General features: G+C 36.0%; 1 protein-coding gene across 1 annotated transcript in view; it reads left to right on the top strand.

Annotated features, from left to right (window-relative positions):
- LOC111928358 (uncharacterized) overlaps positions 1-12,650 on the top strand; it is a 93,277-nt gene that overhangs the window by 43,952 nt on the left and 36,675 nt on the right. Inside the window, exons 6-9 of the mRNA XM_086890437.1 lie at positions 371-498; positions 1,128-1,211; positions 9,614-9,705; positions 11,233-11,320. The gene's annotated coding sequence lies outside the window, so the exon portion shown is untranslated. The remainder of the gene's footprint in view (positions 1-370; positions 499-1,127; positions 1,212-9,613; positions 9,706-11,232; positions 11,321-12,650) is intronic.

The following is a 12,650-nucleotide window of genomic DNA, read 5'->3' as shown; positions in this document are numbered from 1 at the left end:
AGCTGCATGGTCAGTAGCTTGCTGCTTTGATAAACTTTCAAAGATGAACCACTCAAATTCTTTCACTGGAGATGTGTTCCTCGCCATTCCTCCCTTCATTACTCTTATCAAGGTGTAGGTGCATGAGCATTATCAATGGCTTTGTGTTATCTTTCTTCTTTGGATACTTCTCAGACTGACAAATGTTTTGGGTTTTGTTTTATTTATTTTTTTATTTTATTATTTAACATGTTTTTATATAAAATAAAGGAGTTAGTTCCGAATTAGATAAATTTTACACTCTCTGGGATTCCGAGCACGAGCAATGTGGTGTTATCTTTGTATTTTTACAGACAAAAACATATTTCGATTTTCTTTCTTATCTTGCTAGAAAAAAATATTCAACTTTCCTTGAAGGAGTGTACATTCTTCCAAGTTAATCCAAGTGGAGCAGGTCTTACGAGATCAGATGAAGCTGGAAGATCTTGACACCTATTTAATCTAAATCAGGATCTCAAGGTATGGTCTCAAGTCCCAGTGTGTAGTCTAAAATAAATGCTTTTATAAGAACAGCCTTTCCATCTTTTTTTTTTTTTTTTCTTCCTCATGCTTGTTATATACTGAACACACTACTGGTGAAATAGCATAATTATATACATAATGCTCCACTTTATAGCCTATCACCATTGGATGAGAAGAAAAAAGGTATTCCATAGTGTGTTATAAGCAAATAATGGTAGCATTCCCAAGTTGGTTCAGCTGTATTGTGTCTGTGTTATGTGAGCTTACTGGTGGCTGGTCCCTACAGTATACCAAGAAAACCAACAAATTCGCTGTTGCTGATTATTGCCTTGCTGTACGTGTCCTGCTTTTTGTTACAGCAGACACACAAATGTGTCCCTTCTGGGTTTGTGAAAGAGAACAGCTTTACAACATAAACCACTAGTAGCTAACAAAGAAGTAGGTCTGCAGAGATGGTATCTAGTGAAAGTTGCATTTTGATTCCACTATTTGAATTGCTTAGTAATGTTTCTTAAAAGTATCTGTTAATTTCCTTGGTATCACCCTGAGCAGCTGGCTGTGCTACAGCTGGTTATTTGTAAGGAAATTCTCCAATGAATAAATTACCAAAACCATTCTTTTCATAGAAAGGAAAACCCTTACATTCTTCAACTTGGATATTCTGTTCTGAGTCTTGAAACTGTCGTTCTAAAATCAGGATGAGAGTCCAGGTAAGAGTCTGGAGCGAGGGTCAGGTTTTTTCCTTCTGTAGTGGTATATAATCCAGCTGACAAGATGAACATGTTAAAAATCCCAAACAAAAGCCCAAAACCAAAAGACCATGGAAAAAGCTCTGGAATCCATCCATTTTAAATTTCTATTCTAAAATTAAATGTTTTATGCCAGTGATATTTTTTTTTTTCATTAGATGTTCTGCAATAACTTGACATGTAGGTTGTTGGCCTATAAGCTCATGGTGATGTGGTTTATAAATTTGTCAAGCTTTATTTAAGCCATGCCTTATTTCGTACTTTAATGAAATATATTTAAAACTGTGTGTATTCATGCCTTTCAGGTATGTCTACTCTCATAGAGGCTGAAAAGCAAGATAAATTAGTCCTCACTAATCATCTTGTCCTTACATAGTACTGACAAGCTAGACTGATCATTTGGAAATTAGTTTGGGCATTTCTGTATTGCAGGAAGATTGCCAAAGCTTGCTGAGACGGAATTTAAGCCTCTCTCTCCCCCTTCCTCCTCCTCTTCTTCTTCATTGCTTCAGTAGCTCTGACAGTCTTACTGTGTAGTTCCTCTCCTGCCTCCCCTCTCCCTACATCTGTTTCAGGCTGTCTTAGTCCTTTATTCTCAGTTTGTACTGTATGTGGTTTCTTTTCGGTTTTGTTTTTGTTTTGTTTTGTTTTTCTTTTTTTTTTTATATCTTGCTTAGTAAGTGAGATAAATGCAATCTCAAGTTACCTGAATACGCATAGGACATGTTTCAGCCTGGTGCTGGGATTTCCAGAGTAGCTTAGAACTGCATGTCCAGCTTTCACTGGCCTCCAGACTCCCATGCATAGAGCCTCTTTTGCAAAGACCACCTGGAATTTATATGCTCACCTAGTATTCTGTAGTCAGCAAGTCAGGAACTGTTGCTCACTGACAAATTGTGCAATCCCTGGTCAGACTTCTCTGGGGGTAAAGGTGTTCCCATTCAAACACCTTCCTCCTTGCCTCAGTTCGATGGTCTCTTAATTGTGCTGCTCTGATTCTCTGTGGAGTCATGCTCCAGAGCAATCTGATTTCAACATGAACAAATAAACCCCACTGCTGAGTTGTCTTACTGCATAATGGCAGGTGCATTCTTAAAATCCCTTTGGTGCTGGAGAAACTACAATGTAGGACAATATCCTAGGAAGTTTCTCAGCATAAAAAATGACTGCCTGTGGTTGCTGTTTAGAAAAGTGCTAGGTATAGGTTAAATTCTTTCCTTACCCCAATATGTGAAGATAATATATCAAGAGAAACCTGAAGACATTTTAATTATGCCACAGGATTCTGACCTGACAGATGTTTATATTAATGCAGTTGAAGCGTTGGGAATGAAATCAGATTACCTAAAGATTTCTGTTTTCTAAATCTGGTTAGAATTATGGTAACACAGGCTCTATGCAAGAAACATTGTGGTGATGACATAATATATGTCTGAAATGATATAGTATTTTCACAAATCACAAGGTGAAGGGATAGCTTATCTTCAGATTTTAGCACTTGCTACTGCAGTTTGAATTATGTTCTATAATCTTTACTTCCATTCTGAAAATTGTCTGCAGTCACATATATTTAATTTAGGAGAAAAGCACATAAAGTAAATTAGGTTAAAAAAAACCTCTGCATTTTGTAATGTTGATTTAATAGAAAGCAGTCCAAAAAGAATACAATAATGATAGGGCATAAATGTTAGCATTATGTATAAATAAATGTCAGGCATCAGTTTCCTTCTAATTTTTTCTTAAATACTGAGTTAGGATGGATGTCCCTTGTGACAACATCTGACATCTGACAAATGCCTGGCAAACAAGAAGCTTATCAGGAAGCAGGTTATAGGAAATCATATACATTTGACACAGATCTCTCTTGAGTAATCTTCCCTCATCTTCTTGCACCAGCTTAGTGCAGATGAGATTGATTGCAATGATGGACATCTTAGGCCCCCTGGAGAGAGAGGGCTGGGAACTGGAGAAAACATACATCTGGGAAGTTTCTAAGGATCCTGGGGAAAGCTCAATAAAGAAACAGAGAAAAATGAAGACCAGATGGTGCCCTGACTACCAGATTCAGAAATGGAAGATTTTCTGTTTAAATAAAAGTTCCAATTTTATTATTAGAAGTTAGAGGTTGCTGTTACTTGATACAAAGTAGACAGATTGCTTACATATTCATTGTCCCTTTCTCCTTCATCTTAAGAGCTTCATTGTGGTGACATTCTTGAGGTGAGTATGAGGTGTGAAACCATAAAGAACTCATTTAGCCATTAAACGTGAGAAGCTGGTACACTGTGATTTTCTGATTGAATTATGCTAATAAGTGTGCAGGTGACAGTTTTGACAAGTCTGGTAAATAGAAAAGTATTATATTATTTTTTATTATCTCATGAACTGTGAAGGTACTTCTTAACTGTAGTTCCAATTTTCTCTTTGAATTATTGCTTAGCTGGACTCAAAATATATATATATTCTGGTTAAAGATATAATATTAAGGAAAGAATAAATTATACTTTTAAATTACAGTAAACCAATATTAAAATCAATATTTTAATTTTACTGTGTCTTAAAGATGTCTGTGAAATACATGTATTTTATCCTGCAATTTAATCTGTATTTTTAGGAAATTTTATAGACAATCCTATAGTGATGCTTATTTCTCTATCCAATAGTAAATTAACATATGGAAATGTGGCTTTGTGAGGGATGTCTGCTTTTGTGATTGAGAAAGCTGAACTCTGATTATTTTATATTTACAGAATACATCCTCTTATGTCCGCGGTCAAAACTGTTAGTAAAAATTGTAGTGTTTATATCTTCTGCAGGCTTCATCTTGGGAGCAGGAGGGAAAATATGTCCTAGAAGGGAGGGAGAAGCTGGGACAAAGGTCCACATCATGGGTGCAGTCAATTTTGTTCAAATCACTGTTTTTGGCAATTGAACACTAGGGTCCTGAGAGTAGCTTTGTGAGCTGCAGCCTCTGCCCTGCCCTGATGACTCTGCACAGCATTTGTAATTCTTTCACAGTCACTAATAGACAACACCCTCCCACCCCAAAAAAAACGCAAAACCCAACAAAAATATTCTAATGCTAGGTTTGTCCAAGTTCACACGTGTCATGTTTTCATAGACATGCCATTTGATTCTCACAAGGAAGGAAATATTGGAGGGTGGGTGGGTGGTGATAGAGTGGCTGCCCTGATGGGTGGCTGGTGAAAAGCTTGAGAACACCTATTAAAATGTATGCTCCTGAATGCTGCTTACATCTGTGAAATTTTTAAGATATATTCAAAGTTAGCTGAGTGTGAAATATGATTCTGAGGTGATTCAAATTTTGTGAACCACAGCAAAATTGGCCAATAAAATGGCAATAATAATAAGAAAGAAAGTTACAAAATGCTTGTTAAAAGCATAAGTCAACCCAAAAATGGTTCTTACAAATTCACAATTGTCTTCTACATGGTTTTTCACTGTATTTTCTCAGAATAACTAACTCAGACTATTTTTAATATACTGAAAGAAATAAATTATTTCATTATAACCTGTGGTACTACACATTGTTCTGATTTAATTTCTTACCATTACTAAAAAGAGCTTAAAAGAAATCAAAATGGGGCTTGATAGCTACCTGGATTTATCTGTGTATTGAACCAGGCACGTATGTCTCCAATTCTGTAAATTTTTATGTGAAATACTTGGTTTATATCTATGTTATTTATAAGTACTACACTTTGTTGTATAGTGAGAAAATGGCATGCCAAGGTTCTTCATTCCTTAATTTCTAGCCCTGCAGATCTAGGAAAAATAGATAAACAAAATATTCATATAAAACTCTAGATTCTGGTCATGGATATTTGTTTGGTAAATTTTAAATGTCCCTGATATACAAAGTGCAATACCCTGAAATGTCACTTCTTGCCCGCCTTTAGTTCCTGTGGGACGTTTGAATTTCACACTGTGAGTATGTTTTGTTTTTTTTTCTTTTGCTCAAGCTAAGCACCCAGACAGCCTGTTCTAGGTGCTTCAACCATTGCTTGCATCAATGAAATTGTGAAGTTTAAATAACAAATACTATTTTAAAAAATTACATGCTTTTAGAGTAATTTTGTTTGGTGCATTTAACAGAAGTTGTGGTGCCTAAATTGGTAGCATTAGTGGCAATTTTATTGTGGTTTAGAGTTTGGCAAGCCTATGAATACTTCTGCCAGCTGGGCCTTTAGACCAGGCTGTTTAAAGAACACTTACACACAGGAAAAAGTCACTCTTCTTTCTAAGCATCTAGTTGTATTTTCTATGAATAGCAAGATTTTTATTACAAGTAACAAGGATAAAATAAAAGAGACTAATTGTTTCTAGTTTCCCCTTTATTAATGCAGCCAATTTCCAGTAGGTGGAACTTTCACAGAGCCATAGAAAAGTGAAAATTTTTACTTGGTTGGAAAATCTGATGAAAAAAATTGCAAAAAAATGGCAGAACTAAATCGTGGGAGGTTGTTTGTTTTTTTTTTTTCTTTGTCTTTATTTTTGTTTGGGGTGGTTGCAGAGGGGTAAGATTTCAGATTATCAATATTTCAAGTCGGCAGTGTCCTGTTAAATTGTTTTATGAGAGCCGGGACCTTGCTGGCTGATGAATGCATACTCTGTACTGTGTGATACCATGCATATAAAATGGTTTATTGAGCAAAATAAACTATTCTCTGCAGTCTCCATCAGACAACTCTACATTTCTCTGCAGTCTCATAAGTGACAGCTATGACCAACCGAGTAAACTCTACCTTTGCAATGTCTTCTCTCTCTTTCATATAATTTAAACCTAAATACCTCCATAGTAGTGCACACCTGTCACTTGTCTTGTTAGTTGGAACTTTTGTATACTCTCATTATGTGTTATGTTGCACACAAAGTGTATTCTACAATAACATTTATCTGTGAAGCTTAGGCTGTCATAGACCCTCTGCTTTATCTGTCTAATATCTCATGTGAAACAGTTGTTATTTCCTTATTTGTATGCATACAATTTTTCTAACCATTATTTTCAGTTATAAGGTGGACTGAATTAGTGTGTGTTGTTTAGTTGTTCCCTTTAAAGGAACAAAATCCATGTAATTTCTTTTCAGTATCCAGTTTTATTATTTTTTAAATGCAAAAGTGGTACTTACAGAAACACAGGGACCCTAACTTAAGAAAAGTTATTCTTTCAGAATTTATTTTGTTCCGTCCTTTTATTCACTCCTTACCACTGATTTGATGCCTTTTGTTTACTTGTGTCAGAAGTAAGAAAATAGTGGATAGCAGAGCCATTGTCATTTCATCTAATATGTCAAACTGTCTTTTAAACATTAAAATGGTCTTGTTTTTCTGGTACACAGTAATTAAGAGGAAAAAACTCTGCAATCTTTCAGCATTCCTCTTTATGCTTAGAATCCTATAACTAAAATGAGTAGAACCTGTACCTTGATGATAGCTCTGTGATTCTGTGATCATTATTTTTGAAATCTGCAGAGTCAATAGATGGAGGTGAGAGACTGGTTAAAATCAAGGTAATCTTTTTAAGGCGTCCAATATAAACAATAGTGTGTTGACAGTTGCTTGGTAATTTTGTGATTATGAAGTAAATTTGGAAATTAATAGGAAGTACACAAGGATGAGCATGTTCCAAGCTGTTGTGCCATTTCTGCAAATGACCTTTCTGTGTCATTTCTGACCACCTTCATCATACTTGAGAAGGGAAAGCTCTTCAAAGAGCTTATCTTATGACTGGTAAATTTGAAAACATTTTGAAAAAGGGAGAAATGGTCTTATTCTTGATCGACATCAAGATCATTCATAGTCAGACAAATTTTTTGCTTTTAAATTACCCCTTTGCAAAAGCCCACTGAAAAGGGTAATTTCATTAAAGAGAAACCCAGAGTCCATGCAAAGAGGAACACTGTGCAGAGGTGCAGACACAGTGATGTGCTTTCCTCTGCTGCTTTTGAGGTAGACGTGTAATGCTATCCTGGAATAGTGATAATAGGAAAATGCCAGCAGGAGGCTGGGTCACTGTTCTGTTTTCTTTATTCTTTTATAGTATTAGGAAGAAAAGCTTCCATACAAAAAAATTAACTAATTAGAGAAACACTTGGGGTTTTGTAAGTTTACAGTACACTGTTTTACCACTAATGAGATATTAAAATTTTATCATTTCCGTTTGATGACCTTCTCATCACCCTCATGAATTAAAATCCAACTCTACTTCTCTAATAAAATTGTTAATTTATGACTACTGTGAACTTCTATAGCATGAATCAGTATTTATTTTCTGAATTGGCATCCCATTAGACATTAAAATAAACAATCTGATCATAGAAAAAATATTTATGTTTCTATTGAGCAAGAAACTGTTTGAGTCTTGCTGCTGTAATTTGAGATTTTGAGGACTCCAATGAAGACTTAAACAAACTCAGGCCTGCCTAAAGCAATGAGTAACAATTTTTATGGTTTTTGGTCAAAGAATTTAGCATGAGGAGTAAGAACATTTTGATTATTCCAATCACTAAGAGAACAATTAAGTCTTTGAGCAGCTCAGCTCACTGTTCTTGGTTCCTAAAGGCAGATTATTTAGACCAGTTTTGGGCATTTAACCATAGACTACGTGCAGTCAGACTGTCTCATGGCACTGCAAGGCCAGACACTGACTGCAATTCCTTGACTGCATGGAAATGTCTAGCACCATGTGAGACGCACTCAGGGTATCCAAGACCTCTGTGAAGAACTAGGAAATATGTATGAAATGTAGGAAATATGAAAAAAAGTATGGAGTGCCTTACTCTTCTAGCATGTCACTTGAAGGCCAAGCCCAAAGCCCTAAAGCATCTGAAAGGCTACTAGATGCCTCTGTATGGGCAAGCATACCAACCCCTCCAGAGGGTTTAAGAATGGACAGCTCTCTCCTTATTGGAGCCCTAAGTGGATAGATAGTGTTAGTGCCTTTTGAAAATTTTGTTTTCACACTTCCTCCTTGCCTATGCTTTCCAAGCTTTCTTCTCATTATTGATCTTTTTTTTCAGTTTTGGGGATTTTAGGGTTGTCCTGGGTTGCAATGCAAGATGTAACCAAAAGCATCTATTCTATTCTATGGTATTCTATTACCATCTGTTAAAACCATGTGGGGCAGTGTTCTTTATCCCTTCCATGACCCATTCCTCATAACTCCAGGGAGATATCTTCTGTAAATGAACATTGACTCTCACTGCATGGCTGATGAAATTACATCATTCCATTGTGAGATGCTCCACCTAGGGGGAGGAGCCAAGCATTCCTACCTGGATATAATTTGAGGCTTGGAGCACCAGAGGCAGCCTTTCGCCACTGGATTCCCAGAGGAAGACCGGACCCATCTACACCACCACTGGACCTTCAGGGGAAAACTACACCCGTCTACAGGATCATTGCTTCAAGAGAACCACATCTGTCACTCCAGGAGGACTGCAGCCACCATTTAATCAGATTTCTACCAATGCCCTGACCAACAGGGTGTCAGGTTGTATTCTGACTCTGTCAGTATTTTTTATTTTTTTTTTTTGTACTGCTCCATTTTTATTGTAATTTTCCTAGTAAAGAACTGTTATTCCTATTCCCATATCTTTACCTGAGAGCCCCTTGATTTCAAGATTATAATAATTTGGGGGGGAAGTTTTATATTTTTTCCATTTCAAGGGATGTTCCTGCCTTCCTTAGCAGACACCTGTCTTTTCAAACCAAGACAAAGGTTTTGTTTTTTTTTTTAATTTGGATGTGGCGTTTTGCCTTGGCATCATAAATATACATATTAGATTCAGTCTAAAATATTTCTTTTCCTGTATTTCACATTTTTAAATGTTTCCTAGATTCTGGAAGGTAGTCTTGTTGCTTTATTTATTCCTTGAAAATGAATGCTGTCCATAATTGTAAAAGAGGAGAGTATCCTGTGATGTGTGTTTTCAATGTAATAGGTTAAACAGACAACATTTATGAGGCAGCTGTTGGATGTAGTAATGACTGACTGCTCAGAAGCACAAGGTAGAAGCACTGATCAGGAGCAAAAGTTTGATTTACTGCGGGAGAAAGTTACTAAAGGAAATTCAAACATTAGCTGGTGCAGTGGAAGGTTCTGTGTTTTATATGGTAATGAACAGCTCTCTCCAAACAGGGTCCTTGCCTTCCCTACAATGAGCACAGATGGGAAGGCTTAATAGCTAAAGAAGAGCTGATGACTGTCTCCCTAATGTTATTTTCTGATCATGACTTACTATCTTAGTACATTTTCCATAACAGAATGTATGCTCTAATTAGAAACAAGTTGCAATGAAAATGTTAGAAATAGAAATATTTTATTCCCTCCTCTTTTGCAGATTTTTTTCTGACATAATTGAAAAGCACTCATAATATAGAATTTGGTCTACATATCTGCAAGATGAATTTTTAAATCAGATGGCCATCTGGGGTAAGGACTTCACATGGGAATTCCATGTGAACTGTTGCTTATTAGAGGTTTTCTGGTTTCTAGTGTCACTTTTACAGTGTTAGCTGATGCTAGCACACAACTGGAGAAATGTTGATTCGCGCAAGCTTTGTGGATTAATCAGTATGAGAATCAGTACCTCAGAGACTCAGAAATATGTGCAAACTCTGCTGTTCCAATGCCCACAAATCTCAGACAAGTATTTCAACTGAAATTCTTGTGTGATTATTTTTGCCACTGAATGGCTAAGTAGAAAGTGAGAGATTGTTACAGAAATAAAAGTGGTTTATTTTCAGTGACAGAGAAAGTGGGAAAGGAGGCCATAGGGACTGTTCTAATCTCTCTTGCATGATTATAGTGAATACATCCATTTTTGTCTTTCTCTTGTTTTATCCACCAGACCAAAAAAAAAAAAAAGTGCTTTATATATTGTCCAGTAATTTCCTGAATTACGTCTGTCTCCTACGGACCTCTTATAGGAAGTTCAATTAAAAAAAAAAAAAGAAAAAAAAAATCCCTATTGGGAATTACCTTGTTTTTGCTTGATTTTGATTTTGAAGTGAAGGTTATTGCACTAATCAGTGCAAAATAAGGAAAATGTTAACATGTGATGTATCTAATAATCTGCAGGTGGAACAGATGTGCCTGAAATTTACTCTGTTGTCTGTTTTCTGCTGCTCAAGAGCTGTACATAACAAACATAATAACCATGCAGTTAAACTGTGTTCCTCATGAGAGACAGGTGAGGGTGCTGGAATATATAAAGGATTTCCATTGCTTCACCTGCTCTCTCATACATTTCCCAGTAGACTTGTGCACCTCCTGTTACCTTTTGCTTCCTACCATCCCTATGGACTAGATCTGCTGAAAAAAATTTCTTAAGCAAAGAAATATTTATGACTGGCAATAGATTTTTCGCACTTCTTCAAAATTGAAAGATTTGGTCTCAGTAGAAAGAAATAAAAATACAATTATCTCCTTGGAAGAGACTTGCAAAGTGGACATTTTTCAGCATGGAGGTTACTTCATTTTAGTCTCAGTGGGAAGAAATGGGACAGTACTCATCCCACCCCAAACTAAGGAGGAAATAGAAACAGTAAAGGACCTTTGGTTAAAAGTCTCTGAGACCGATGGGGTAAAATCCCACTCGTCCAAAACCATACTAAACTAAAAATGTAAGTTCTTCAAGTTACTTCAATGAGTATTAATGAGAAGGGTCTTAACTGGGAAACAAATTTTATTGTATTGAAGGAGTATTAATTAGTATTAGAAACAAATTTTCCATATGTTCCAATTCCAACAGTTTTATCTATATTCCTTTACTGGAGAGCTGCCCAAAGTTGGACTTTTTAAAAAGCCCAGAATTTTCTGAAATTTTAGCATGCAGTTACCTTTTGCACACTAATATAAAGTACAAGAGGTTTGTAAAGCACTATGATTGTTGGGATGACCATATGAGTTAAATTATTAAATTATTTGCTGGTTTTTGAACTAATTTTCTTTTCTTAGGTTGTTAGAAACCTGCCTGTTTAAATGCCAGTCTAATCCACCTGGTTTTCATACATGCCAGGGAGGTGAAATCCTTGGAACATTTGAGGTAAGTACAAATTCTGTAAGAGGCTTTTTTAAGTTTCAAAGGAACTATTTTCAAACTAATTTTATATTTTAATAAGTCACTTTGTTATTCTCAGAGGATTAATTTATATTCAGGGATACTCAGCATAAATGCTTTAAAACTAGAAAAAAAATGCCTTGATGCATTACAAAAATCTGGAATTTGTATTTTAAGCACAAAACTCATCTCTGTTAAACAAGTGCCCTGTCTTGGTGTGGTGCTGGTGTGTTTCCTGGTCCTTGTTTTTACAGAATAGTTGTGTTATGTTATGATCCAAAAGCAACCATGGGTCCTCTTTGGGCTAGGCATAGTACAAACTTGTAAGAATGGAACAGTCCCTTGATGAAGGATTCAGGTGTGCTCAGCTTTGCATTTGTGCTCTTGCGACCTAAAAATCCTTTAAACTTTGTGTTTATTTACCTGTGTTATCTGATGATAGTCTGAGGAGTCGCTGTTCATTATCTTTTGAGCGAGCTGCTCATAATCTTTCAGACAAACTTTTGGTTCCCTTCATTTAAAAAAACTGCAAAGCTTAAAAAACAATTTTGGTGGAAATACCTTTGATAATGATGCTTAATGGAATAAGAGAAAAATAATGAGGCCACCTCAGGAACCACAGCATTAGTATCAGAAGTACAGCTTCTACAGAGTTTGCACTTTGTATTTATGAGGTGCCTCTGGTAGTAATCTTTAAAAAATCGTTTTTAGTTCCATTTTCTTCATCCATACATTGCTGGGGACAAAAGCCTAAGGTGTGGGATAATTACTGCTATCAGCCCCTTAATGTAAGAGAGCTTTTAAATACAGTGAGACAAAGTTTTGGGGTTGCTACAGTTTTTGCTTGGTGTTATTAAAGCACTTTTATTCCCTTTATTTTCCTGATATAATTTTTTTTTTTTTTTACTTCACCTCAGATTTTAATAGGACTTAACACAGCTTTTTTAATAGGACTCAATGCAGCTTGCATGTAACACATCCTTGTCAAGTAAAGAAAGGTCAAGATTTTTCACATATGGACAGATGATACAAATGCCTGCCTGAAACACTTATTCATTCAAATTGCTTGGGAATATAGTGCAAAGAGCATATCAGCTCAGATCTAGTTTAGACACTGACAGATTTTGATCTGGGTTAAAACACATGTGTTTGAAACTAGTGTCAGTGGCACTTATCTCAGATTTATATCCATGTAATTGAGAAGGTCATCTGATTCTCTGTGGCTAGTCTGTCCCCCAAGATTTCCTTTACTTGTCTCATGCATCACAAAGTTTGCCCCCGTTGTCTCATATATAAACTGTCTCTCTTAGATACA

The sequence above is a fragment of the Cyanistes caeruleus genome, chromosome 5 (genome assembly GCF_971803275.1).
Source record: "Cyanistes caeruleus chromosome 5, bCyaCae1.hap1.1, whole genome shotgun sequence".
Classification (NCBI taxonomy): Eukaryota; Metazoa; Chordata; class Aves; order Passeriformes; family Paridae; genus Cyanistes; species Cyanistes caeruleus.
This window is presented reverse-complemented; position numbering and strand designations above follow the sequence as displayed.